Source organism: Delphinus delphis, chromosome 5, assembly GCF_949987515.2.
Source record: "Delphinus delphis chromosome 5, mDelDel1.2, whole genome shotgun sequence".
NCBI classification, from domain to species: domain Eukaryota; kingdom Metazoa; phylum Chordata; class Mammalia; order Artiodactyla; family Delphinidae; genus Delphinus; species Delphinus delphis.
In genome coordinates, this window is record NC_082687.1 from 28,664,913 (window position 1) to 28,692,489 (window position 27,577).

At 35.9% G+C, this 27,577-nt stretch overlaps 1 protein-coding gene across 1 annotated transcript in view; it reads right to left on the minus strand.

Moving 5' to 3' along the window:
* The window catches only part of IQCM (IQ motif containing M), a 347,601-nt gene that overhangs the window by 57,314 nt on the left and 262,710 nt on the right, over window positions 1-27,577 (minus strand). The gene's annotated exons all lie outside the window — the stretch shown is intronic.

The following is a 27,577-nucleotide window of genomic DNA, read 5'->3' on the forward strand; positions in this document are numbered from 1 at the left end:
AGTACTCCAAGAGAGCCAGTTCTACAGCAAAAGCCACCAAAATGCTCACTTTTGACCCTAGCACTCCTTGAAATCACAATTTTAGCTATCATAGTTTATAGTACTATATTTATATAGCATAAAACGGAATGCTAAATTATTATAATAAGCTTTCCTTCCTGTGGGGAAGGAAATATACACAAATACATAGCTAGTTGCTAGATATAGTATTTTCAGATGTAATATTTCCATATTTTAAATCAGAGGATATGATATACATCAATATATAAAAATAAAATTTATATATGTAATATTTTCATTTTGTAATTTATAAACAACTGGTTGTTGATGGTAAATTTGCATTTTTATAGACTGAAATTCAAGACCTAGAATATTAACAGTAGCATTTACATTGTCTATACTGGTTTTTTTTAGGCAAGCACATTGCTCATGTATCTCTGCCTTAAAAAGAGCTATTTTCAATTACATTTAGGCTAAAATTAGCCAAAGTCAGATTTCCATCTTTATCTAGTGATATCTGATGAAGAGGAGATTGTGTGGATTTCACTGAAGGTCTTAAGGAAGCTATCTTACAACTGTCCAATAGTTTTTGTGGACCAAGGACCTATTCCCAATCCACCAACAGAGTGAACTTTATTGATTTATTTCACCTCACTAGATTTTAATTTTTACACTGGAACTATGTATAATATCCTGGCGAACAAATGAGCAAAACTCTCCTCTATTGTTGTTTTTAAATTATGGAGAAAAAAAAAGAAATGAAGAAAACTTAATTAATTTTCTTAGTATGTTTTGAAAAGCTAAGAGGCATCCTCCCTGTTACCATGGATATAAACATCCTATTTATAATAAGGGTCTTTTCAAAGAAATTGAAGCTCATTAAAATCACCAATTACCAAGTAACACTTCTATTGCAATGTCCCATTAAATTTATAAAATTTATGTATCCTCAATATTTTACTTTCAATAGAGTCTTTAGTAGCAGTTTTTTCCTACAATATGTTTTTCAAATGTCATTTTTAAATGATTAATATTTTCGTGTATTTTTAAACAAAATACAGATTCTGTTCATTGCAGTTCTGTTGGATAAAACATAATTGTTCAACAGTTCAAAATATGTTTGTATTTTTACACATATTGTGGTCATGCAAAATAGGTTAAAAACCTGTCAGTAGAAACGTCAATTGTAGCTAACATTTCTTGAGTGCTCACGATGTGTCAAGGTTTCTTTTAGATGATTTGATTGTATTAACTAGTTTGTATTTTGGAATGAAAATTTATTTGGCAGCTTTAACAGAGGCTGAAATAAGTAAATCACATTTTGACTCTATAGAAAAATGGAATCTATTGTTTAAATATTCCACCCAGAGAAAGAGGAGTAAAAGGAATTCCTGAGGTGTTTTTTACTAGGTTAGTATGTTTCTAGTTCACCATAAGATCCATTTTATTAGGTTAAAAAATAGGAAGTAGAATAATGAAGGTGGCTAAAAATTACTAGGTGTTTTAAAATCAGGCACTATGCTATGTTACTTAAGCACCTTACATTATTCAAACCACATAATATTCTTTTCAGAATTTTTATTTTATGGATATGAAAACTGGTGCTGAGGAAAGTAAAGAATTTGTCCCAATATACACAATCGATAGTAATGGAGGCAAGATTGAGCCCAAATTGTTCTACTGTTCTACTCCAGAATGCAAGGTCTCTACTATATATTTTTATTATTATAAATATAATCAATTAAACTAGTCTTATAGATAACTTCATATTTATATTTTATATATCTTCATATATATCACATATATATCTTAATACATATAAATTTTATTTATATATATACTTTTTGGTTTTGTTAGTTTGTTTGTTCTTTGGCCTCTCATTCTGCAACCAGTCTTGGAGAATAGAACAGGAAAACAATTATGGTGGCCACAGTGGATATGAGGGTCTAAAAGTTATATCTTTGGGCTCTAAGGCAAAAAAGAAGATGTGAGCCCAGGTCACCCTGAGCCTAAGAAATTCCTCAAGACTTAAAAATAACAAGGCTAATAAGGTTTTCTCCTCAAAAGTACATAAATTGGGATGAATTGGGAGACTGAGATTGACATATACACACTACCATGTGTAAACAGATAGCTAGTGGGAACCTGCTGTGTAGCACAGGGAGCTCAGCTCGGTGCTCTGTGGTGACCTAGATGGGTGGGATGTGGGGGGGGGGAGGTCCAAGAGGGAGGGGATATATGCATACATCTGGCTATTCACTTCATTGTATAGCAGAAACTAACACAACATTGTAAAGCAACTATACCCCAATTTTTAAAAGTACATAAATTATAATATGTTTATGTTTTGACCATTGAAAATATACAACTATGGATACCTAGAGCCTTCCCAAAGAAAATTCCTATATTTGTATTTTAATATCTTCTTGGAGTCAATGTAACTAAATTTACAGCCATATATTGATTTGCCTTAGTGTTGGTTATAAGCAGTAGTATCTCTGTAATACAGGCCCATGTTTCTGTACACTTATTCACACATATTCAGAAGTATTTATTGAGCACTTGTGATGTACCAGACAGTGTGCAAGGTACTGTAGATGCAAAGGTTAATAAGAAATGATTCCCACCGAATTTAGGAAACAGATCTGCATAGATCTAAATTATAATGTATTGTGCTAGGCATTTTCAACATCTGAAAAAAAGGGCTATGGGAACACAGGGGATAGAGTCATTAAGGAAATATTAACTTTCATGCCATGGTGCCATTGGATTTAGTTGAGGTATGTGAAGAGGATTTTCTGTACAAGGGAATCTGTGCTGAGGCAGGTCCAGGGATATTTAAAAATTTCAAAGTGCCAAGGAGGTAGGTAAGCAGGAGGTGATGGGGTAGGGAGAAAAATGTCAGGGCCAGACTAAGAAGGAGCTTGAATTTTGTTCTCCAAGACAGTGGTCTCTAAAATCTTTTACTCTGCACCTCTATTAGTATGATTCCCCCAGTATATGCATATTTATCTATGTATAGATGAACTTACGTACATTCTAAAACACACATTAAATACAAATCTCAAATACTATATAAACAATAAAGGCAGATAAAGGTCCTGAGATTTTCTTCTCCCAACCCCGTGGATCCTCCTTTGTCTCTGCACCCCACTTGAGAAGCAACTTTTGTAGGCAACGAACATTCAAGAGATTTGAAAACCATCAGCTTTGCTTTTTTAAGAGACTAACTCAGGGAGCTGAGTGGAGAATGGACTGAAAGAGATCAGGTGGAGCCTAGAGCGATGGAGCAGGGGGGCTGCTGGGAACCTGGGTTCAACCTGAAGCAGGAGCAAGGGCTGTGACTGATGAGATCCTTGCAAGGGAGCAGGCAGGGAAGGCAGTCGGGGAGGGGCAGGGCCAGGACCACGCTGAGGGTCTAACTATCCATCTGCCGGGGCTACTCAGAACCATATACACACAGTTCTTAGAGGAACTCTTCTTCTGCACCTTTTATATCAAGACCTTGTTAAAGAAAGATAAAGAAATGAAATAGAAATTTAAAATACAGAGAAGTATATGAACAAAATTTTAAGAGTTCCATGTGGGTAGTGAATAGGTGGGTGCTGATTATATTAGTTGCTGTATTTCTCTATGTTGGGAAATATGTTAAAATAAAAATAGATTTACATGCTTACATGTTTAAATCTACTTCACTAACAGAGAATTTTGATACCTGTGATTATTAAACATTACATTTTTCTTACAGAAACGAAGCAGTTTTGTTAAATTCAGTGAAATGTTGACATGTGAGCACTTCTTACCTTAAAATGACTAAACATTTCATACATCTGCAGATAGGTGCAAAACTGCTATCAACTCCCCTCTTCTGATACAAAATTAATGTGTTCAGTGAAGGCGTAACAAAGAATTTTCCTCCAGGCATGTTATAAAAACATTTCTGATTCTGGTATGACTGCAAAGTCTTGCCTAAAATCCAATGATTTAAACTATGCACATTTTTGAAGCTGATGAATGCCACATAGAGTAATTATTTTGATGCTTCTCATATTTAAAATCCCTGTCCTACCTTACCAAGTCCTATCTTACAATGAATGTTTTCCTAAGGGAGGTTTGAGGAATAATTAATGATTACATTCAGAGCATTTTCATTTCATCCGACTACTTAAGGATATGGAGCTCCAATAAATTCTGAATATCACTAAAGTACTCAATCGATACTTCTGTACCTTCTTCATAAAGGATGATCCTGTCCAAAATGGATACCTCGAATTATCTCAGGAGTAAGGGAATTGCTTTCACGATGATAGATTTTCTATGTTATATAATAATACTGAGGTGTGAATTTTAGTCTCTGATTCATGGTACATTCATTTACTCTCAATTACAAGGGAAAAGCAGTGCTGGAAAGTGAGGTATGAACCCACTTAAAGTGCATAGAGAGAATCACAGATTCATGAAATAAATAATCATAGATGCACTCAGAGTTGGTCCATTATGCTCTCTGTGATAAAAATTTAATACTTTCATTTTATCTTTTCCCTCTCCCCTTTTAAAAGGCCCCATGAGAATTTTCCATATTTGCAGATACTTCTCAGTTGTACAATTAATGTTTGTCATTAATCTTTATAAATGAAAAAAATAACAATCCAAAAATATTAACAAACTGAGGACTTCTTCTAATATCAATAGTTCTATCTAAGAATTTTATTCTCACATTTGTGGAATAACAATCAGAGGTTTCAAATGTAAAATTTAACAAAATAGAAAATTTTAATTGGATTCCTATAGGACAATAAATCACATAGGGAAAAAACTGCAAATATCAGAAATATTAAAGCAACTCTTCTGTTTTGTAGATTCATGGAGAAAATTATTTGCATCAAATCTAATAAAAATATATTTTATAATATGGGCTCAATTATATGTTTTCTTTTATAATTCTTATTTTCCACTTATATTCCATAGTACTTGTATCTAGTTGAAAATAAATTCATTTTACACAACATCTAAAAATGTCAATTATGTTGGAAAAAGAAATGGATACTTCAATTAAAATGCCATCATGCCACATTTTCATCACATTTAAAAATGCATTGGAAAAGGACGGCCTTGAACGCTTGAAGTTTTGAGGTTACCTAGAAAAATTACATTGCAGGCATTGGTTTGTGAAGAAAGCTCAATCACTATTTCTTACTCATCATTCTTTGTAATTGATGATACCACCATATGAAAAGGAGTCTACCATAAACTGACTGTGGCATCTTGGGCAAGACATAATTTCCTTAAACCTCAGTTTTCAACTCTGCTAAATGAAAAAAGGTTTATCTATCTGTGTCTATCTCTATCTGTCTACCTACCTAATACTTGCCTCGGTATTACTGAAATGTTCACAGTGACAGTGATCAGTGAGTTTTATACTGCTTTGTGTGAACCACAGAACAACTGCAAATATTCATAAGGAAGACGGCAGAAGCTTGCTGAATGACTGTTCCTCTGCTTTGTGGCTCCTGATTTTTCAGAACAGCCAGAGTACTTTTCTAAATTTCCCAGTTTAACAGTGATGTTCGTTCCACACCTATTCACATATTGCAAATGAGCCAGGAAAAAAAAACGTCAGGAAAGGGACAGATGCTAGCATCTTCCATTCTGAGATGTGTAAGATTATAGGTAAAGTAGTAGTGCCTTCTGAAAGGACAGCTTTTCACAAACTCATCTATTCAAAGAGCTGGGCAGTAAGGTCGCTGGAGTGGGGAAAAGCCAGCTAGTAGAGTTAGTTTAGAAGCCTCCTAATCAGAGGGCTGAGTGAGTATGACCCATGAACAAGTGGTTAACACTAGTACAAGAAAGATTCAGGGATGAAAACAGAGGAAACACAATCAGTCTCTCTCTCTTCCTCTTTCTCTCCTCCCCACCAACCCATGCTTCCCTCTCCCTCTCTTACACATTCTCCCTCCCTCTTTTCTCTCTCTCCCTCTCTATCTCTCTACCAATATGGACTTAAAAATAAATACCACAGAACCAAAGTGATCCTGAAGACTCAGAGGAATAACGTATTCCTGACACATTATCTACTGCTGTATTCAAAATATAATTGAAGTAGGAGGCAAGCCCTCATTCATTTGTTTAAACAAAAGGTTATTCAGTACCTTTTATGTGCCAGGCATTTTCAGGAGGCAGTGTTTCTCAGTCCCTGGTATGCACTAGAATCACCTGGGGGGGTCTGAAAAGAACTAATGGTGCCTGGGCCCCAAGGCAAATTATATTAGTCAGTGCTGCCCAGGTGATTCTAATGTGCCACCAAGGTTGAGAACCACTCGGCCAGAGGTGGAGGAGAAAGCTGTGAACACATGGACAAGATTCCAGCTGTCCTGGAGCCAAGGTTCTCCAGGTAAGAGTTGGGGCAAAAGCAGAGAAATAATAAAATTTTAGATAGTGATGAAAGCCATGATGAAAACAAAACAGCTTGTTGCACTTGGGAGAGGGACTGGAGGGACTGGGGCAGGACATTTTTGATGGGGTGGTGAGGGAGGTTAAAAAAAAAAAAAAGGTGACATCTGAACTGAGATAGATCAGAAAGCTCTCCAGACCATAAGTGTTCGGGATTTTTAAATGAGAGGACATAGGAGATTTTAGGCAGGGGAGTGGCAAGATCTGATTTACAGTTATAGACCATTTTGACTTTGTGTGGAAAATAGACTGGTAGGTGAGCAAAGGGAATATTATTGAGAGACTTTAACCAGTCCAGACTAGAAATAATGTGACTTGAGTAAGAATGGAGGAAGTGGAGAAAGAACAAGGTATGTTCTGAACACCAAGAAAACACTGATAGCTGAGAAAGCTGGTACTGAGGTCCCCTGGGCTATTCCCTCTATTTTTGTGCATGTTGAAAATTTCTGGGAATAAAAAGCAGTCTAAATATGTAGAATAAATGAAGAATTGTTATGCGCCTTTGAGGGAAAAGAGTTGGACCCACGAACTTCATATGCTTTCTAGGTCTCTGAAGGGACAAACTTTCACAGCTATGTGAGGACATATATTCAAAATCTTTTAGATGGATTTTAACAGATGGAGTAATCAAAACTACACTTAAGGGTGGAAACGTTGTGTATAATAGGTTTGCCCTTATTCAGCTTGGAGCCCAAACTCAAGTGTCCTGTTGGATTACGTGTGTCAGAACTTTGGTGCAGCCTGATTTGATTCTGTCCTTAGCAGTGTTTCTGCTTTTGCTGCTTTCCCTGTCTCAGGAAATGTATTTCTTGTGCCACACCCTTTAACCCACAATTTTAGATGGGATTTCTTGCCAGGCTGATGACTAATAAGATCTTTTAGGACTCACCCTTAAATTTGCATTTTAGTGCTTCTCTCCTTGAACATGAGGTTTTATCACCTCATGTCAGATCTCAACTGCAGCGTATTTACATTCCAGTGGGCTCAGCACTCTGCAGCTAGTTGTTCTGGAGCACTTTGGTTCCACTGGAATTGATCTTATTTGAAGATATTTCTGGGTGTTACTTCATTCTGTTAGCTTAAGTCCACTGGAATTTAATTTAGCAGTTTTCTAACGTGACTAATTAGAAACATAATTCACTATACATCACGGTGGACACTTTGGATGGGTGTGTCATTGTTTGGTACACAAAACCTGCTAGACTCAAAGTCCACAATCTAATACTTGTACAGCTAAGTTGTACAATCTAAGTTGTATAGCTGAGTCATCCCCCTCTGCTCTACAGGAGAGAGATGTGCTTTCCTGTCTCTTCTTCAGTGATTCGCCCTTTAGGCTAGACTCTTCCAAGCTACTGGGTGTATATATGTTCAGATGCCAAGCAATAAAAAAACATTCCCTATTTCCTTTCTCACTGTTTTTCATTAAAGGCAATTTAAACGGGCAAAACTAGAAACTTGAAGATTGTGGGAGCATATAAATAGTAATCTGGGTTTGTGGGATCAGTGAGGGTCATTACCTACGTACACTTGAGCCTAGCAAAAGCCATGATGGGTTCTGTTATATTCTAGAACTTCTTTATTGGCTAAACTGTTTACACAGTTGGATACTGTGCTGGGAGTACTACTAATTTTTCTTTTCCTTGAACATAAGCAGAGGATAGAGAAACAGACTGGCCATATTCTTTATGGAGAATTGTGATTGACGCTCTTCTGCATCTGCTGAATCATGTCGAATGACCCTGAACACTCAATTATTCAATCAAGAAAGTTTACTAAACTTTCCCAAGCTAATAGTATGTTTTCTTTGTACTCTTCCATTATCATTTTTCATTCAGACATATGAATATTCTTGAGTTCACTGTGATAAAAATCAATACATACAGATGCGTTTAACTTTATTAACCTATACAGTAAGTGAAATGTCTTATAATTCATTATGCAATTAATGAAATACACATAAATATTAACAGAGATTATTTTGAGGAGGTAGATATTCCAAGTACTATTTAAAAATTTACTTTTTATTTTCTAAATTTTCCACAATGAGCATGTGTTATGTTTATAATCAGAAAAACGGATTTTGAAGTTCATATGTGTATGTATAATTTTTGTATACCCTGTCATTACAAGTATGTATTTTAAAAAACAGAACATTAGAAAATACAGCAAAAAGTTAATGGTAGTTATCTCTTGGTGGCCTATTTTATAGGTGATCTTAACACTCTATAAATATTTGTTGAATAAATGAATGAATTTTCTTCTTTATCCTTTCTAATTGTAAAAAGTTTTTGGTAATAAGTAAGTGTTGCAGTCTTTTTAAGAAAAAAGGCAATAAAATGCAACGTTGGTAATTGATGTTGGCTCATAAGAACTAATTTTGCATGCCTCTGTCCTCCCAAAAAAAGATTTTATTGATTACCACCTAAAATTGCCAGTAAAACATTATAACTATTTACAATATTCAATAATTCCCATCCAAATAATTGTGTATAAGTGTTGGCCTTGCTTTTGAACTGTTGTTTGAAGCTTTTATTCTGATCTACTTCTTTTACAGGTTACATGTTGGAAATCCTACATTACTTTAAATATTTTGAAACCATGGGCTGAAAAGTCAGAACACTGGGGTTTCACGTCATAACTCTACCACTTTCTAGCTATGCATTTTAGATATATTGCCTCTCTGTGATTCAGTGTTCTTATGGTGCATGGCCCATTGGGTTTCTATGAGGATTAAATAAGATTATTTAAATGAATTCAGATAAATCATTTAGCATAATTCTTTGCATATAGAAAGCATTCAATACATGTGAAGTATAATTATTTTTCTTTTTTTTTTCCAAATAATATAGTATCTGGAGCACAGTTCTAGTCCACTAAACAGATGTTGATTTACTTTGACTTTAAAGAATTTTGATTAACCTCAAACTTAAAGCCAGAAACCAAAATCACAATACCAGGTTATTCTTAAACAGGAAGTATATATTGAAGAGCACACTTAGTGTGTTCTACAGTGTGGAAGAATTGTTTTACTACTTACATACATAGATTGTATATTATATAAGCAATTTTTTTAAAAGCCAGAAATAGTTCTCTTGACTTCTGTCCGTACCTATGACAGTGTGTAATGGTGTGGTGATGTTTTTGCAAATAGTTAGGCACTGGCATCTACTACAAAATTCCTCTCCCACTCATCTCATCTATACTTTTCCCTCTCCTGCCTTTTTCCACTCTTAAAATCTCTAATAAGAGCCCATTAGACAGTCAGATGGAGGTTAATATGCATACTCATGAAAAGCACAAATATTTGATGGTGCCAAAACACCAACAAGTTTTTAGTTGAGTGGTCCTGAGAATCCACCTGTTGACTCTCAGGTGTCAGCTATATTGACTAGAAAGAAATCTACTCAATGTTCAGTTTGCTCTATGATCCTTTTATGTCTCTATATTGCGACAGTTTCCTGGTACATAGTACCACAGCATGAACTTCAGAATATCTATTGAATGAATGAATATATAAATAAATGAAGTTGTGGAAGTTTCTTTTAAATTGGGTGAGTTAGAATAGTTCATTTTTACATAAACATATGTCAAACTTACTCTGAATAAAAGCAGGCCATATCACTGTAAAGTGGACAGTATATAATTGTTATGTGAATGTTTATAAACTTATGTATGGTACTCATGGTCACTGAGTCCTTCCCATACATGGATAAAGGAATTACACTTAAAATTGTTGGAAGACCTCTGTTATCTGCACCATGACACGAAGATCAACCTTTTAAAATAAAGTTATGTGTTTTGTACAAGCAGCTGTCAATATATTTATTAGATAACTCCAGTCTCTGGTTGTTTGCATACCACATGCAATCTGGGAGCCTCTACATTTTTTAAACTTCACTACTCACTATTTTCCCACAATATGCGAAGAGTTAAAAGCTAAATAATCTTGTTCATTGGTTGATGTTAAGTCTCAAACAATCTGTATTTATGTGGAAATATCTATGCTCCAAATCATAAAGGCTTTAAGGAGGAAAGACAACTGTAGATTTAGTAGTACATGATTTTATATACTTGTAACTTGAAAGGCATTTAAAATGTTCTGTGCCCTCTAGGGTAATTTTATTTAATAGGTTAATTTATTCTAATATAATCAAAATAGGATTCAGGCAAACTATATTTGAACCCAGATTAACATAATGACGTAACTTTAATAGAAAGTCTTATCAGCTCCCTACAGTTATCAAATGTTCTCATTTAACTGACAGTCAAACAACACAGAAGACAATTATAACAATTCCAAAGTATTGTGAAAACATTTTTACCTCATTATACTGCAGTCTTGGGGAGAAAAGTCATCATTCTCCCACAGGGATATTAAATGATTTTCAGCTTAAAAAATATTTACATCTAATAAGGATCAGCTTTTGTTTTATGTGAAGTTTCATGATGAAATACTATGTCCTACTATTTAATATGTGTGGTTGGAAAAAGAAAGGAATTGAGCTTAAAACAGTCATGCGAAGCAACATATGAGGGGCCAAAAATGCGTGGTCAGAGCTTTCCAAGGAGTTTGGAACCCAATCTGTCCACAGGCAATAAGAGCTTTTGCAGGGCCAGGCTGCCTGGACTCCAGGCCTCTGCCTCACCTCCACTCCCAAGATAGAGCAAAAGGGGGAGTGAGTATATTTCTTTCAGATTTTGCTTCAGAAAATATTCAAAGGACAAAAGTAGCAGCAATTGTAAAGCTTGAGGAAAAGAAAAAAAAAAGACTAGTTCAAAGGCAGATACAGTGGTACTTACTTTGTCCAGAAAAATTACTTTTCATAAAAAGCCAGGACGGCTTGGGAAGTATGTCTGTGTGTGGTAGTGGTGGGGGTGATGGGCCTGATGCGACTCTGAACTTGAATCATCATCTTCACAGTTACAGTGAAGGTCATGACCTTGACTTAGCCTCTGCATCCTCAGATTCTCAATTCAAATGATACTTTTCTAATACCTCCTAACTGACTCCCCATAACAATGAAAAGGGAATTGGGCAAAATGATATGTAGTGTCCCTTCCAGGGCTTAAATATTCTAGTTACAAGTAGTTTTACAAATTACTGTAAAAGAATATGCCAAGATAATAAAAAGTGGTTATATTAAAGAAACTGAATTCTTAGTAATACTTCCCTATTTTTATAATTTTACAAATTTTCTAAAAGCCATCTTTATATTAAATTTATACATAACAATATCAATGTATAATACACTACAGTTGATCACTATATATTGAAGTAGTGCTTACTCTTTAGTAAACAAATGTACTGTTTTATTTTTTAGTTATACACATATATATATATATATATATATACTTTTTCAGATTCTTTTCCATTATAGCTTATTACAAAATATTGAACATAGTTCCCTGTGCTATACAGTAGGTCTTTGTTGTTTACCCATTTTATCCATAGTAGTGTATATGTTAATCCCTAACTCCTAATTTATCCCTTCCCCCTCTTTCCCCTTTAGTAACTATAAGTGTGTTTTCTATGTCTGTGAGTCTATTTCTGTTTTGTAAATAAGTTCATTTGTGTCTTTTTTTAAGTTCCACATATAAATGATATCACATGACATTTGTCTTTCTCTGACTTACTTCAACAAGTGTACTGTTTTTAATTATTGTTATTTTAGAAGGGCTGGCTATGCACATTATGAATGTGAGCATGAAATAACTTTAGAGTTATCCTTACAGCTCTCCAAAGATGCCGGGAGTGTCTGTGCCACAGCTCAGGCTCCTCTCTTGCAAAGCCCCTTCTGTGCCCTGCCTGACAAGACTGTTAAGCAGAGCAGCTGAGATGTGCTTGTTTTACAAGACTCATCACTTTATGTCTTCTATTGTAGTTAATTATGCATATGTATCATTTCCCCAGGCTAAATCATAAACACACAAAAGGGAAGCTATTCTATTAACTTTTGAAACTTCCTCACATTTATCACAAAACATTGAACACAAGGCACTCAATAAACATTTGTGGAGTGACTGAATAATGCTCTTCTTACCTTGGATTTCTGCCTCCATTATGGTTAAATTATATTTTATTAAATTAAAATGGTTAAATATTAAAGAACTGTGCCATACTATATTATATCCATATCACACTACAGTAATCTCTGAAGCAATCCAGAGAGAGTAAACAAAAGGAATTTTAATATATAAAAGATGAAAAAAATGGCTTAACTGCTATAGTAATACTTCACATAAGCATTCATTCATAAAACAAATAGTTAATGCATAAATGCTTACTATGTGCTAAAGAATTTTAGTCTGGAAATAAGGAATATGTTCTCAAAAACTAATAGAACTACCAGAGAAAGAGATATGAAGTTTCCTGAAAAAGTTAAAAATAGAACTACCAACTAGTTATTCCATATCTGGGTATTTATCTGAAGGAAACAAAAACACTAACTCAAAAATATATGTACCCATGCTCATTGCAGGATTATTTACAATAGCTAAGACATGGAAGCAACTTAAGTGTCCATCAATGAATACAGGGATTAAAAAATGTGGAGCATGTATACACACATATATATATATATATATATGTGTGTATACATGCTCCACATTTTTTAATCCCTCTATTCATTGACATAGGGATATATATACATATATATTGTATATATATGTACATATATATATACACACATACAGTGGAATATTATTCAGCCATAAAAAGAAGGAAATCTTGCCATTTGCAACAACATGGATGGACCATGAAGTCATAATGCTGAGTGAGTGACATAAATCAGACAGAGAAAGACAAATACCATACAATTGCACTTATATATGGAATCTAAAAACCAAAAACAAAAAACCCTTAATTCATAGGTACGGAGAATAGATTGGTGGTTGCCAGAGGTGGGGGGGTGGGGCAAATGGGAGAAGGTGGTCAAAAGGTACAAACTTACAGTTATAAAATAAATAAATCATGGGGGTGTAATGTATAGTTTGTATATAATAATACTATAATGTATATTTGAAAGTTACTAAGAGAGTAGATCTTAAGAATTCTTGTCACAAGAAAAAAATTTGTAGCTATGTATTATGATGGATGTTAACTAGACTAATTGTTTTAATCATTTCACAATACATACAAATATCAAATCATTATATTGTACACCTGAAACTAATATAAAGTTATATGCCAATTATATCACAATAAGAAAAGAAGAGCCTTCTGCTAAATTGTTCAGGAGAATTTGATAAAAAAGAGCTTCTTAAAACAAAGTTAGTTCCCACATGTGGACTCTCCCATGCTCTTCCCTTTGCCTACAATCTTTCTTCTCTTCTGTACTTAGTAATTCTAACCTATTCTGTAAGGATAAACTCATATATCATCATCTTTATAAAATCATTTCTAATACTGCCAGATATAGTCATTCTCTTTTCCTAGGCTCATAATTATGCTTAATTGCTTCTAGTAAATCAATTACCATGTAATCTTTGTTTCTTTCTGTGCCTATTTATTGAAAATAACTTTTTCCCCACAGTATTAAGAGAAGCCTAACAGTTCTACAGCTATGTAACAAGTTAATACTTAAACTTTTTTTAATATCTCTTTAACCAATCAATTATAGTTCCATAGCCATGCTGACAAGTAACCCCCAGAACCAATATCAAGCCTGTTTTATCAGCTGGTAAAAACTCACCTCAGTAAACACACTTCTGAAAGCCAACCAATCAGTGAGAGATCCTACTTTTGAAAGTTAACCAATGAACAAAAGTTTCACTCTAGTTACAAAGTTTTTTGAAGGTCAGTCAACCAGCAGCCCAGTCTTTCCCGAGGAACTACACTCAATCCTATGTCATTTCACTTCCACTGTTAAAAAACACTAATCACTGACTTGTATGCTGTGTAAAAAATTACCCCCAAACTAAAAGCTTAAAACAACAAACATTTGTCTCACATAATAATAGTTAGGAATCTGGACTGGATTTTCTGCGTGGGTCAGGCCAGGGTCTCTCATGAAGTTGCAGTCAAGCTGTCACTGGAGCTGCAGTCATCGTTGTAGACGTACTGTTGGTGCTGGAGGTTCCACCTCCATGTTGCATTATTCACACAGACCTCAGTTCCTCACTGGCTGTAGCACATGCCCTCAGTTCATCAGCACATAGAACTCTCAACAGAGCTGCTAGAGTGTCTCCATGACATGGTAGCTAGCTTTCCTGACTAGCTTATCCAAAAGAGAGCAAGGGAGAAGCCATAAAGTCTTCTATGGCCTAGCCTGAGAAGTCACATACCATCACTAGGCATGACTCTCCCTTACTTAGATGGACAGTGAACTCAGCTTTGAGTTTTTATTTCAGATACTGAGTATTAATGCCAACCTTCGTTATTTGGAGATGTTCTTCCAAAAAATTTTTGGAAGATCCTCATTTGATATCACTCTATTTGACTCATGGACCAATAGGGGTGCTCACTGAGACTAACTGAGCCAAAATCTCATAGTGTTTTGGATCTGCTAGAATGTGAACACTTCTAGGGCAGGGATTAAGCTTTAATTGTTTCTCAATCTCTGTTGCCAAGCATATAGTAGACGCCTAATTAATGCTTGTTAAATAAATAGATGCAGAAGGCAAATAATGAAACAATGATCCTACAATTTTTATTTTACAAAGATAAGCAGTAAAGTATGAAGTGGTAGGTGGTTGTAAATGTGCAACTCACATTTCCTTTAACTTATGGATCTGATGCCTTATCTTAAAGTCTGCCTCCTCAATGCTTCCAACCTGCTTGGTAAAACTGGGGTTGAGGGAATGGGAAACACATCTCTGATTTTACCACTGAAGCCCAAGAAAAGAAATGGAAGTCACAAAGAACACAATGAGGAAGATATATTTCATCATCCTAAAGAATTTTTAGTAATTTGACAATAGTTAAGAAACACTTTAACCAGATACAATATAGCGTTCATTTTTATCTTTCCATTGGGTTATTCTTGTGAGTGTACTAAACGTTGAAAGTTTTAACCAACTGAACCATATAAAAATAAAATGACACTTTTCCTAGCAGCAATTACACTTATCACAAAAACACATTCACATCATTTGCCCTTAATGAAGAAAATCAAAGGGACATTAAAGAATATGAGACATTAAAGAATATGAAAGTAGAGGTTGTTGGGAGTTTATAGTTGGTAAAGGGAGATCAATGGGTATACACCTAAACAATTTTTCCTGTTCAGTTGACTTGAAAAATTTCAAGTGACCACATTATTCTCCTCAAGCAAGAAGATTTACCTCTATAGGTAAATTGCAACATTGAACTAGCCATAGTACATTTAAACTTCTCCAAATAATAATAGACCATTTCCTATGTTTGAGCAGATATAAGAGATATAAAATATATGGAAGGAGGAGCTTCAAGATGACAGAAGACTAAGACACGGAGATCACCTTCCTCCCCACAAATACATCTACACGTGGAACAACTCCTACAAAACACCTACTGAATGCTGGCAGAAGACCTCAGACCTCCCAAAAGGCAAGAGACTCCCCCACGTACGTGGGTAGGGCAAAAGAAAAAAGAATAAACAGAGACAAAAGGATAGGGACGGGGCCACACCAGTGGGAGGGAGCTGTGAAGGAGGAAAGGTTTCCACACACTAGAAACCCCTTTGTAGGCGGAGACTGTGGGGGGCGGAGTGGTGAAGCTTCGGAGCCGCGGAGGAGAGCACAGCAACAGGGGTGCGGAGGGCAAAGCGGAGAGATTCCCGCACAGAGCATCGGTGCCGACCTGCACTCACCAGCCCGAGAGGCTTGTCTGCTCACCAGCCGGGGCGGGCGGGGGCTGGGAGTTGAGGCTCGGGCCTCGGAGGTCGGATCCCAGGGAGAGGACTGGGGTTGCCTGAGTGAATACAGCATGAAGGGGCTAGTGCGCCACAGCTAGCTGGGAGGGAGTCCGGGAAAAAGTCTGGAACTGCCTAAGAGGCAAGAGACCATTGTTTCCTGGTGTGCGAGGAGAGGGGATTAAGAGCGCCGCTTAAAGGAGCTCCAGAGACGGGCGCAAGCTGCAGCTATCAGTGTGGACCCCAGAGATGGGCATGAGACGCTAAGGCTGCTGCTGCCGCCACCAAGAAGACTGTGTGCAAGCACAGGTCACTCTCCACACCTCCCCTCCCAGGAGCCTGTGCAGCCCGCCACTGCCAGGGTCCCGTGATGCAGGGACAACTTCCTGGGGAGAGCACACGGCGTGCCTCAGGCTGGTGCAACGTCATGATGATCTCTACCGCCGCAGGCTCGCCCCACATCCGTACCCCTCCCTCCCCCCGGCCTGAGTGAGCCAGAGGCCCCAAATCAGTTGCTCCTTTAACCCCGTCCTGTCTGAGCTAAGAACAGATGCCCTCAGGCGACCTACACGCAGAGGCAGGGTCAAATCCAAAGCTGAACCCCAGGAGCTGTGCGAACAAAGAACAGGAAGGGAAATTTCTCCCAGGAGCAGATTAAATCTTCACAATCAACTTGATGTACCCTGCATCTGTGGAATACCTGAATAGACAACAAATCATCCCAAATGGAGAAGGTGGACTTTGGGAGAAACGATATATATATTTTTTTCCGTTTTTCTCTTTTTGTGACTGTGTATGTGTACGCTTCTGAGTGTGACTTTGTCTTTATATCTTTACTTTTACCATTTGTCCTAGGGTTCTGTCTGTCCATTTATTTTATTACCTTTTAAAAACTTTTCCTTAATAATTATTTTTTGTTTTAATAACTTTATTTTTACTATTTTATTTTATTTTATCTTCTTTCTTTCTTTCTTTTCCTTTCTTTCTCTCTTTCTCTCTCTCTCTTTCTCTCTCTCCTCTCTCCCTTTCTCTCTCTCTCTCTCTTTCTCTCTTTCTTTCTATTTTTTCTCCCTTTTATTCTGAGCTGTGTGGATGAAATGCTCTTGGTGCTCCAGCCAGGCATCAGGGCTGGGCCTCTGAGGTGGGAGAGCCAAGTTCAGGAACTGGTCTACAAGAGACCTCCCAGCTCCATGTAATATTAAACAGCAAAAATCTCCCACAGATCTCCATCTAAAGGCCAAGACCAAGTTCCATTCAACGACCAGCAAGCAACAGTGCTGGACACCCTATGCCAAACAACTAGCAAAACAGGAACACAACCCAACCCATTAGCAGAGAGGCTGCCTAAAGTCATAATAAGGCCACAGACTCCACAAAACACACCACCAGACGTGGACCTGACACCAGAAAGACAAGATGCAGCCTCATCCACGAGAACACAGGCATTAGTCCCCTCCACCAGGAAGCCTACAAAACGCACTGAACCAACCTTAGTCACTGCGGACAGACACCAAAAAAAAAAAGGAAACTATAAACCTGCAGCCTGCGAAAAGGAGACCCCAAATACAGTAAGTTAAGCAAAATGAGAAAACAGAGAAACACACAGCAGATGAAGGACCAAGGCAAAAACCCACCAGATCTATCAAGTGACGAGGAAATAGCAGTATACCTGAAAAAGAATTCAGAATTATGATAGTAAAGATGATCCAAAATCTTGGAAATAGAATAGAGAAAATACAAGAAACGTTTAACAAGGATGTAGAAGAAATAAAGAGCAAACAAACAGTGATGAACAACACAATAAATGAAATTAAAAATTCTCTAGAAGGGATCAGTAGCAGAATAACTGAGGCAGAATAATGGATAAGTGACCTGGAAGGTAAAATAGTGGAAATAACTACTGCAGAGCAGAATAAAGAAAAAAGAATTACGGACAGTCTCAGAGACCTCTGGGACAACATTAAATGCAACAACATTCGAATGATGGGGTCCAAGAAGAAGAAGAGAAAAAGAAACGGACTGAGAAAATATTTGAAGAGATTATAGTTGAAAACTTCCCTAATATGGGAAAGGAAATAGTTAATCAAGTCCAGGAAGCACAGAGTCCCATACAGGATAAATCCAAGGAGAAACACGCAAGACACACATTAATCAAACTATCAAAAATTAAAAACATGGAACAAATATTAAGAGCAGCAAGGGAAAAACAACAAATAACACACAAGGGAACCCCTATAAGGATAAGAGCTGATCTTTCAGCAGAAATCCTGCAAGCCAGAAGGAGTGGCAGGACATATTTAAAGTGATGAAGGAGAAAAACCTACAACCAACATTACTCTACCCAGCAAGGATCTCATTCAGATTGGATGGAGAAATTAAAACCTTTACAGACAAGTGAAAGCAAAGAGAATTCAGCACCACCAAACCAGCTTTACAAAAAATGCTAAAGGAACTTCTCTAGGCAGGAAACACAAGAGAAGGAAAAGACCTACAATAACAAACCCAATACAGTTAAGAAAATGGTAATAGGAACATACATACCGATAATTACCTTAAATGTAAATGGATTAAATGCTCCAACCAAAAGACATAGACTGGCTGAATGGATAGAAAAACAAGACCCATATATATGCTGTCTACAAGAGACTGACTTGAGACCTAGGGACACATACAGACTGAAAGTGAAGGGATGGAGAAAGATATTCCATGCAAATGGAAATCAAAAGAATGCTGGAGTAGCAATTCTCATATCAGACAAAATAGACTTTAAAACAAAGACTATTACAAGAGACAAAGAAGGACACTACATAATGATCAAGGGATTAATCCAAGAAGAAGATATAACAATTGTAAATATTTATGCACCTAACATAGGAGCAGCTCAATACATAAGGCAAATGCTAACAGGCATAAAATGGGAAACTGACAGTAACACAATCACAGTAGGGGACTTTAACACCCCACTTTCACCAATGGACAGATCATCCAAAATGAAAATAAATAAGGAAACACAAGCTTTAAGTGATACATTAAACAAGATGGACTTAATTGATATTTATAGGACATTCCATCCAAAACAACAGAGTACACATTCTTCTCAAGTGCTCATGGAACATTCTCCAGGATAGAATATATCTTGAGTCACAAATCAAGCCTTGGTAAATTTAAGAAAATTGAAGTCGTATCAAGTATCTTTTCTGACCACAACGCTACGAGACTAGGCACCATTTACAGGAAAAGATCTGCAAACAATACAAACATTCGGAGGCTAAACAATACACTACTTAATAACCAAGAGATCACTGAAGAAATCAAAAGGAAATCAAAATATACCTAGAAACAAATGACAATGGAAACACGATGACCCAAAACCTTTGGGATGCAGCAAAAGGAATTCTAAGAGGGAAGTTTATAGCAAACAATCCTATCTCAAGAAACAAGAAACATCTCAAATAAGCAACCAACCTTACACCTAACACAATTAGAGAAAGAAGAACAAAAAAAACCCTAAAGTCAGCAGAAGGAAAGAAATCATAAAGATCAGATCAGAAATAAATGAAAAAGAAATGAAGGAAATGATAGCAAAGATCAATAAAACTAAAAGCTGGTTCTTTGAGTAGATAAACAAAATTGATAAACCATTAGGCAGACTGTTCATGAAAAAAAGGGAGAAGACTCAAATCAATAAAATTAGAAATGAAAAAGGAGAAGTAATAACTGACACTGCAGAAGTACAAACGGTCATGAGAGATTACTACAAGCAACTCTATGCCAATAAAATGGACAACCTGGAAGAAATGGACAAATTCTTAGAAATGCACAACCTTCCATGAGTGAACCAGGAAGAAATAGAAAATATGAACAGTGCAATCACCAGCACTGAAATTGAAACTGTGATTAAAAATCTGGCAACAAACAAAAGCCCAGGACCAGATGGCTTCACAGGCGAATTCTGTCAAACATTTAGAGAAGAGCTAACACCTATCCTTCTCAAACTCTTCCTAAATATAGCAGAGGGAGGAACACTCCCAAACTCATTCTACGAGGCCACCATCACCCTGATACCACAACCAGACAAAGACATCACAAAGAAAGAAAACTACAGGCAAATATCGATGATGAACATAGTTGCAAAGATCCTCAACAAAATACTAGCAAACGGAATCCAACAGCACATTAAAAGGATCATACACAATGATCAAGTGGGGTTTATCCCAGGAATGCAAGGATTATTCAATATATGCAAATCAATTAATATCATATACCATATTAACAAATTGAAGAATGAAAACCATATGATCATCTCAATAGAAGCAGAGAAAGCTTTCGACAAAATTCAACACTTATTTATGATAAAAACCCTCCAGAAACTAGGCATAGAGGTAACTTTCCTCAACATAATAAAGGTCTGATATGACAAACTTACAGCCAACATCGTCCTCCATGGTGAAAAACTGAAACCATTTCCACTAAGATCAGGAACAAGACAAGGTTGCCCACTCTCAGCACTATTATCCAACATAGTTTTGGAAGTTTTAGCCACAGCAATCAGAGAAGAAAAAGAAATAAAAGAAATCCAAATCGGAAAAGAAAAAGTAATGCTGCCACTGTGTGCAGTTGACATGATACTATATCTAGAGAATCCTTAAGATGCTACCAAAAAACTACTAGAGATAATCAATGAATTTGGTAAAGTAGCAGGATACAAAATTAATGCACAGAAATCTCTAGCATTCCTACACACTAATAATTAAAAATCTGAAAGTGAAATTAAGGAAACACTCCCATTTACCATTGCAACAAAAAGAATAAAATATCTAGGAATAAACCTACCTAAGGAGACAAAAGACCTGTATGCAGAAAATTATAAGACACTGATGAAAGAAATTAAAGATGATACAACTAGATGGAGAGATATACCATGTTCTTGGATTGGAAGAATCAACATTGTGAAAATGACTCTACTACCCAAAGCAATCTACAGATTCAATGCAATCCCCATCAAACTACCACTGGCATTTTACACAGAACTAGAACAAAAAATTTCACAATTTGTATGGAAACACAAAAGACACTGAACAGCCAAAGCAATCTTGAGAAAGAAAAATGGAGCTGGAGGAATCAGGCTCCCTGATTTCAGACTATATGACAAAGCTACAGTAATCAAGACACAAAAACAGAAATATAGATCAATGGAACAGAATGGAAAGCCCAGAGATAAACCATGCACATATGGTCACTTTATGTTTGATAAAGGAGGCAAGAATATACAGTGGAGAAAAGACAGCCTCTTCAATGAGTGGTCCTGGGAAAACTGGACAGCTACATTTAAAAGTATGAAATTAGAACATTCCCTAACACCATACACCAAAATAAACTCAAAATGGATTAAAGACCTAAATGTAAGGCCAGACACTATCAAACTCTTAGAGGAAAACATAGGCAGAACACTCTATGACATAAATCACAGCAAGATCCTTTTTGACCCACCACCTAGAGAAATGGAAATGAAACCAAAAATAAACAAATGGGACCTAATGAAACTTAAAAGCTTTTGCACAGCAAAGGAAACCATAAATAAGACGAAAAGACAACACTCAGAATGGGAGAAAATATTTGCAAAGGAAGCAACTGACAAAGGATTAATTTCCAAAACATGCAAGCAACTCATGCAGCTCAATACCAAAAGAACAAACAACCTAATCCAAAAATGGGCAGAAGACCTAAATAGACATTTCTCCAAAGAAGATATACAGATTGCCATCAAAACATGAAAGAATGCTCAACATCATTAATCATTAGAGAAATGCAAATCAAAACTACAATGAGGTATCATCTCACACCGGTCAGAATGGCCATCATCAAAAAATCTACAAGCAATAAATGCTGGAGAGGGCGTGGAGAGAAGGGAACCCTCTTGCACTGTTGGTGGGAATGTAAACTGATACAGCCACTGTGGAGAACAGTATGGAGGTTCCTTAAAAAACTAAAAATAGAACTACCATAAGACCCAGCAATCCCACTACTGGACATATTCTCTGAGAAAACCATAATTCAAAAAAAGTCATATACCACAATGTTCATTGCAGCTCTATTTACAATAGCCAGGACATGGAAGCAACCTGTCCATCAACAGATGAATGGATAAAGAAGGTGTGGCACATATATACAATGGAATATTAATCAGCTATAAAACGAAACGAAATTGAGTTATTTGTAGTGAGGTGGATGGACCTAAAGTCTGTCCTACAGAGTGAAGTAAGTCAGAAAGAGAAAAACAAATACCGTATGCTAACACATATATATGGAATCTAAGAAAAAAAAAAAAAAAGGTCATGAAGAACCTAGGTGCAAGATGGGAATAAAGACACAGACCTACTAGAGAATGGACTTGAGGATATGGGGAGGGGGAAGGGTAAGCTGGGACAAAGTGAGAGAGTGGCATGGACATATATACACTACCAAACATAAAATAGATAGCTAGTGGGAAGCAGCCGCATAGCACAGGGAGATCAGCTCAGTGCTTTGTGACCACCTAGAGGGTTGTGATAGGGAGGGTGGGAGGGAGGGAGACGCAAGAGGGAAGAGATATGGGGACATATGTATATGTATAAATGATTCATTTTGTTATAAAGCAGAAACTAACACACCATTGTAAAGCAATTATACTGCAATAAAGATGTTAATTATATATATATATATATATATATATATATGTATATATGGAGCTCCTTTCAAATCAGGATTTATTTGGGTTTTACATTATATAATAATCTTATAAAACACCTCAGAGAATGGGTTCAACATTGTCAACTGAGTTTTGACAAGAGTAATAAATGTCCATATTCTAAATAAGTTAAGGAAAATCAGGAGAAGTCAGGGTAGGAAATTTAAGAAGGCAAAATAAATTACACATATATCAAATAGCTACAAGAAATATGTCCATAAAAGGAGATTAAAAATGATAGATAGAAATCCAAGTAAATGCGGAGATGTGTATTTTTTTTTTTTTTTTTTTGCGGTACACGGGCCTCTCACTGCTGTGGCCTCTCCCGTTTCGGAGCACAGGCTCCGGACACGCAGGCTCAATGGCCATGGCTCACGGGCCCAGTCGCTCCGCGGCATGTGGGATCTTCCCGGACCGGGGCACGAACCCGCGTCCCCTGCATCGGCAGGCGGACTCTCAACCACTGTGCCACCAGGGAAGCCCGGAGATGTGTATTTTAAAGGTCTAAAAAAGCACAAAAGATATAAGCAGAACATGTAGTAAGTAGGATTATATTCATAATAAATCAGACTTATTGGATTATTATATATTAGTCTGAGTTCCATCACTTAAAACAAATGAGAAAATGTGGGAAAGTTTAGAGAGAAGTGCCAAAAGACATTAAGGATTAGAAAGGGGACTTCTGAGGAATAATGTTTGAAAAGGAATATTTTCAGAAAAAAGAAAAGGTCTTAATCTTGTAGGCATAGCCTTTGTTTTGTGGAGAGTGAAACAGCTACAACTGCAATAAAGGATGCATGAGAAAAGAAAGTCATGTTGCAAAGTAGAAAATTCTGAGCTGTCAAGGATGACTGAGTAATTGCCACAGTCTTTAAAGATGGGACAGATTCCCATTTGGCTAATGTATATCAGGTCTTGCCTGAAGGCAGTGGAATAAACTGAAGGGCATAAAAAGATACCTTGTACTTGTAATACGTAACATAATAGTGATTAGGCCAGGAAATCAGGTTCCAGTATTAATTATACAACTTAAATAACCATATGTTATAAAGGTAAGTAAAACTTACTACATAAGGGCTCAAAATGATGTATGAAAAAGAAATAGAACTAGAGGTCTTTGCTCATTACTCAGAATCTGAACTGATTAGAAAACTTACATTAATATAACAATATGATTTCAGTTAAGAATGGACCATTGGTTTGAGAAAGTAGTTTAATCATTCATTTGTATTCCCTAAATTACTTCCCTGAAAGCAATGACTAACCTACCCCTTTCTAGGTATTCCTATTAGAATTCCAAGAGCTCATTAATGTAATATACAGCTTCCAGGCTGGAAATTCACCAAAGTCACAAAAACTTAATGAAGGAGAGGAACAAGTTCAGTGTACCTGTGATAGGCCATAAGGTCAGGGGAGCTCAGAAACAGACAACTCATAAGGAAAGATAACCAAAGACATATTAAAAGACTAGCCCTCCAAATAACCTTTCCGAAAACAGGTTTGACAAGACTATGCTCCCGGAAAAAAATTTAAAGACTTTTTTTTTTAACTTCATTGATGGTCTAAGATTACAAAATTATGATTCAGAATAAATATTTTGTGCCTATTAAGCAATTTGAAATTATGACATATGCAGCATTCCACTTACATTCAAGCCACTGTGCTAGGAATTCTGGGATATAAAATATGGATATATGAAATATTTTTAGAGTATGTATGGTCTTAATACTACATACTTTGTTAGTAGCCCATGCCATTTACAGAGCATTCAGTAACTCTGTTAACTACTCTTCAGTTCTTGCTGATGATACATCTCTAAATCTACAGAGTGAAATCAATAAACAGGAGTGCCTACATTGTGGAGTATTAATATTGGAACATGTAATAAATTCCCAGAGCTATATTCCCTAAAATGTTTATAGTCAAGGAGTTAACTGAGTTTCAGAAAGCACTCTATAATAGACTAATCTTTTTCAAGGTAAATGCTGCAAACTCTATTGTCAATCAATTTAATAACAACTATAATTCAAAAAGATGCAAGGCCCTGGCCACCTACTAAAAAGGAGAAAGAAAGCATAAAACCTCAGAAGATGGAGTCCTCAACTTATAAGGCCACTTCCGTATTTCCTATTTGTTTTATTTGAACCAAATGTTCACAAATGGGCTTTAGACAATGAACACAAATCTTTTAGAATGATAGGTTAACTTTCAGAGAGAAAATTGCAAAGAGAAAATAAATTGCAATCAGGGTCTTGGTTCATCTTATAGAACCTAAAGCCTTCAACCTCCTTTTCATAATTTTCTTTCTCTTTCTTTCCCGCTTCTTCTTCCAGGCTATCTTTCAGAACTGAGCACTTAAATAGATCTTTATATGCACAAGCCAAATGAGACTGCATTAAATTTGTGACTCTCCAGATGAGTTCTAATATGCTACTTTTAAACTTAAAGAGAAGTCATCTTTCAAAAAATCCCAAAATACAAATTTAACTATCTTGGTTGTTTAACTTTATGTCTTCAACTTTATTTTTACAGCTTTATTGACGTGTAAATAAAAAACTACATGTACTTAAAGTGTATAATTTGATGAATTTTGACATATGTTTGCATCCATGGAACCATCACCTATCACCACAATCAAGTTAATAAACATTTCTATTGACAGCATCCCTCAAATTTTGTAATCCATCAGGTCTCACTTCTATTTCCCACCTCTGTCCCAGGTAACCACGGATCTGATTCTGTCACAGGCCTAGTTTGTTTGCAACTTCTAGACTTTTATATAAACGGAATCATACTCTTGTACTCTTTTTTGTCTAACCTTTTTCAGCATAATTCATGTGAGATTCAGCCATATTGTTTGTTATATGTATTATATACTGTCAATAGTTTGTTCTTTTATATTGATGAGTAGTATTCTGCATGGATATATCACAATTTGTTTATCCTTTCACCTGTAGATGGGCATTTGAGTTGTTTCTAGTTTGGGTCTTTAACAAAAAAAGAATCTATGAATATTCATGTACAAGTCCCTGTATGTACGTATACTTTTTCATGGACAAATATCTAGGAGTGGTATGGCTGAGTCATATAGTAAGTGTATCTATAACTTTTTAAGAAAATGTCAAACCATTTTGCATGGTGATTTTAAAATTTTACATTTGCATTGGCAGGATATTAGTGTTCCAGCTGCTGCACTTGGTGTGTTCTGACTTTTTAATTTAGCCCTTAAGGTAGGTGTGTAGTGGTATCCTACTGTGTTTAATTTACATCTCCCTAATGACTAATAGCAGTGCGCATCATTTTTGGATTTGTTTGCCATTCTTAAATTATTCTCTTTTTATTTTGTGTTTATTTTAAAAATTTTACTTTCAGCAAAATTCATTCTTTTTGGCATACAGTTTGTTTTAGCTATGCAGAACAGTTTCATCACCCTAAGAATAACTCCCTCATGCAACCTCTCTGTAGTCAAACCCTCCCACCAGCATTAACCCCTGACAATCACAGGGCTGACTCTGTCCTACTAGTTTTGCTTTTCCAAAGTGTCATTTAAATGGAATCAATATATAGCCTTTGAGTTTGGCTTCTTTCACTTAACATGATGCATTTGAAATTCATCCATGTTATTGTATCAGTATCTCATTCCTCTTTATTGCTGGATACTATTTCACTGTACAAATGTTAACAAATTTTGATTATCCATTCACCAGTTGAAGAACATTTGTGTTTTTCCAGCCCTTGGCAATTATGATTAAGCAGCTACATATATTTATATATAGGTTTTTGTGTAAACAAATACTTTCAATCCTCTTAGGAAATTACCTAGGAGTATGATGGCTAGGCTTTATGGTTAGAGCATATTAATTTATAAGTATCAAAATCTTTAGAAATGGGTTGTACAATTTAGTATTTCCACCAGCAATGTATGAATGTTCCAGTTTTTCTACATTCTTGCCAGATTTGGTATTGTCAGATTTTTAAATTTTATTTTAGTCATTCTAATAGATGAGTAGTGGTATGACATTATGGCTTTTATTTGTATTTTCCTAATGACTAATAATATTGATCATCTTTTCATGTGCTTATTTGCCATCTATATATTTTCTTTGGACTATCTGGTTTTCCAAAATACAAAGTTAATTCATAGAAGGATAGTCTTTTCAACAAATAGTGCTAGCACATTTGGGTATCAATATGTTAGAAAAAAGACAAAACTTCAATCTTGAGTCGTGCACGAAACAGAGCTCAAAACAAATTATATACTGAAATATAAAATTTAAAACTATATTTCTAGAAGAAAACTTTGTGACCAGAGGTCTAACCAATATTTCTTGGATATGACAGTAAAAGCGTGAGTCATAAAAGAATACAGTGGTAAACTGGACTTCATCAAAATTAAAATCTTCTGCTCTTCAGAAGATATTATTAAGAGAAAGAAAAGACAAGCCACAGACTGGGAGAAAATATTTGCGAAGCATATATATGTTAAATAATTTATATTCAGAATATCTAAAGGACTCTCAACACTTAAAACAACAGCAAAAAATATAAAACTGGCCAAAAATTTGAACAG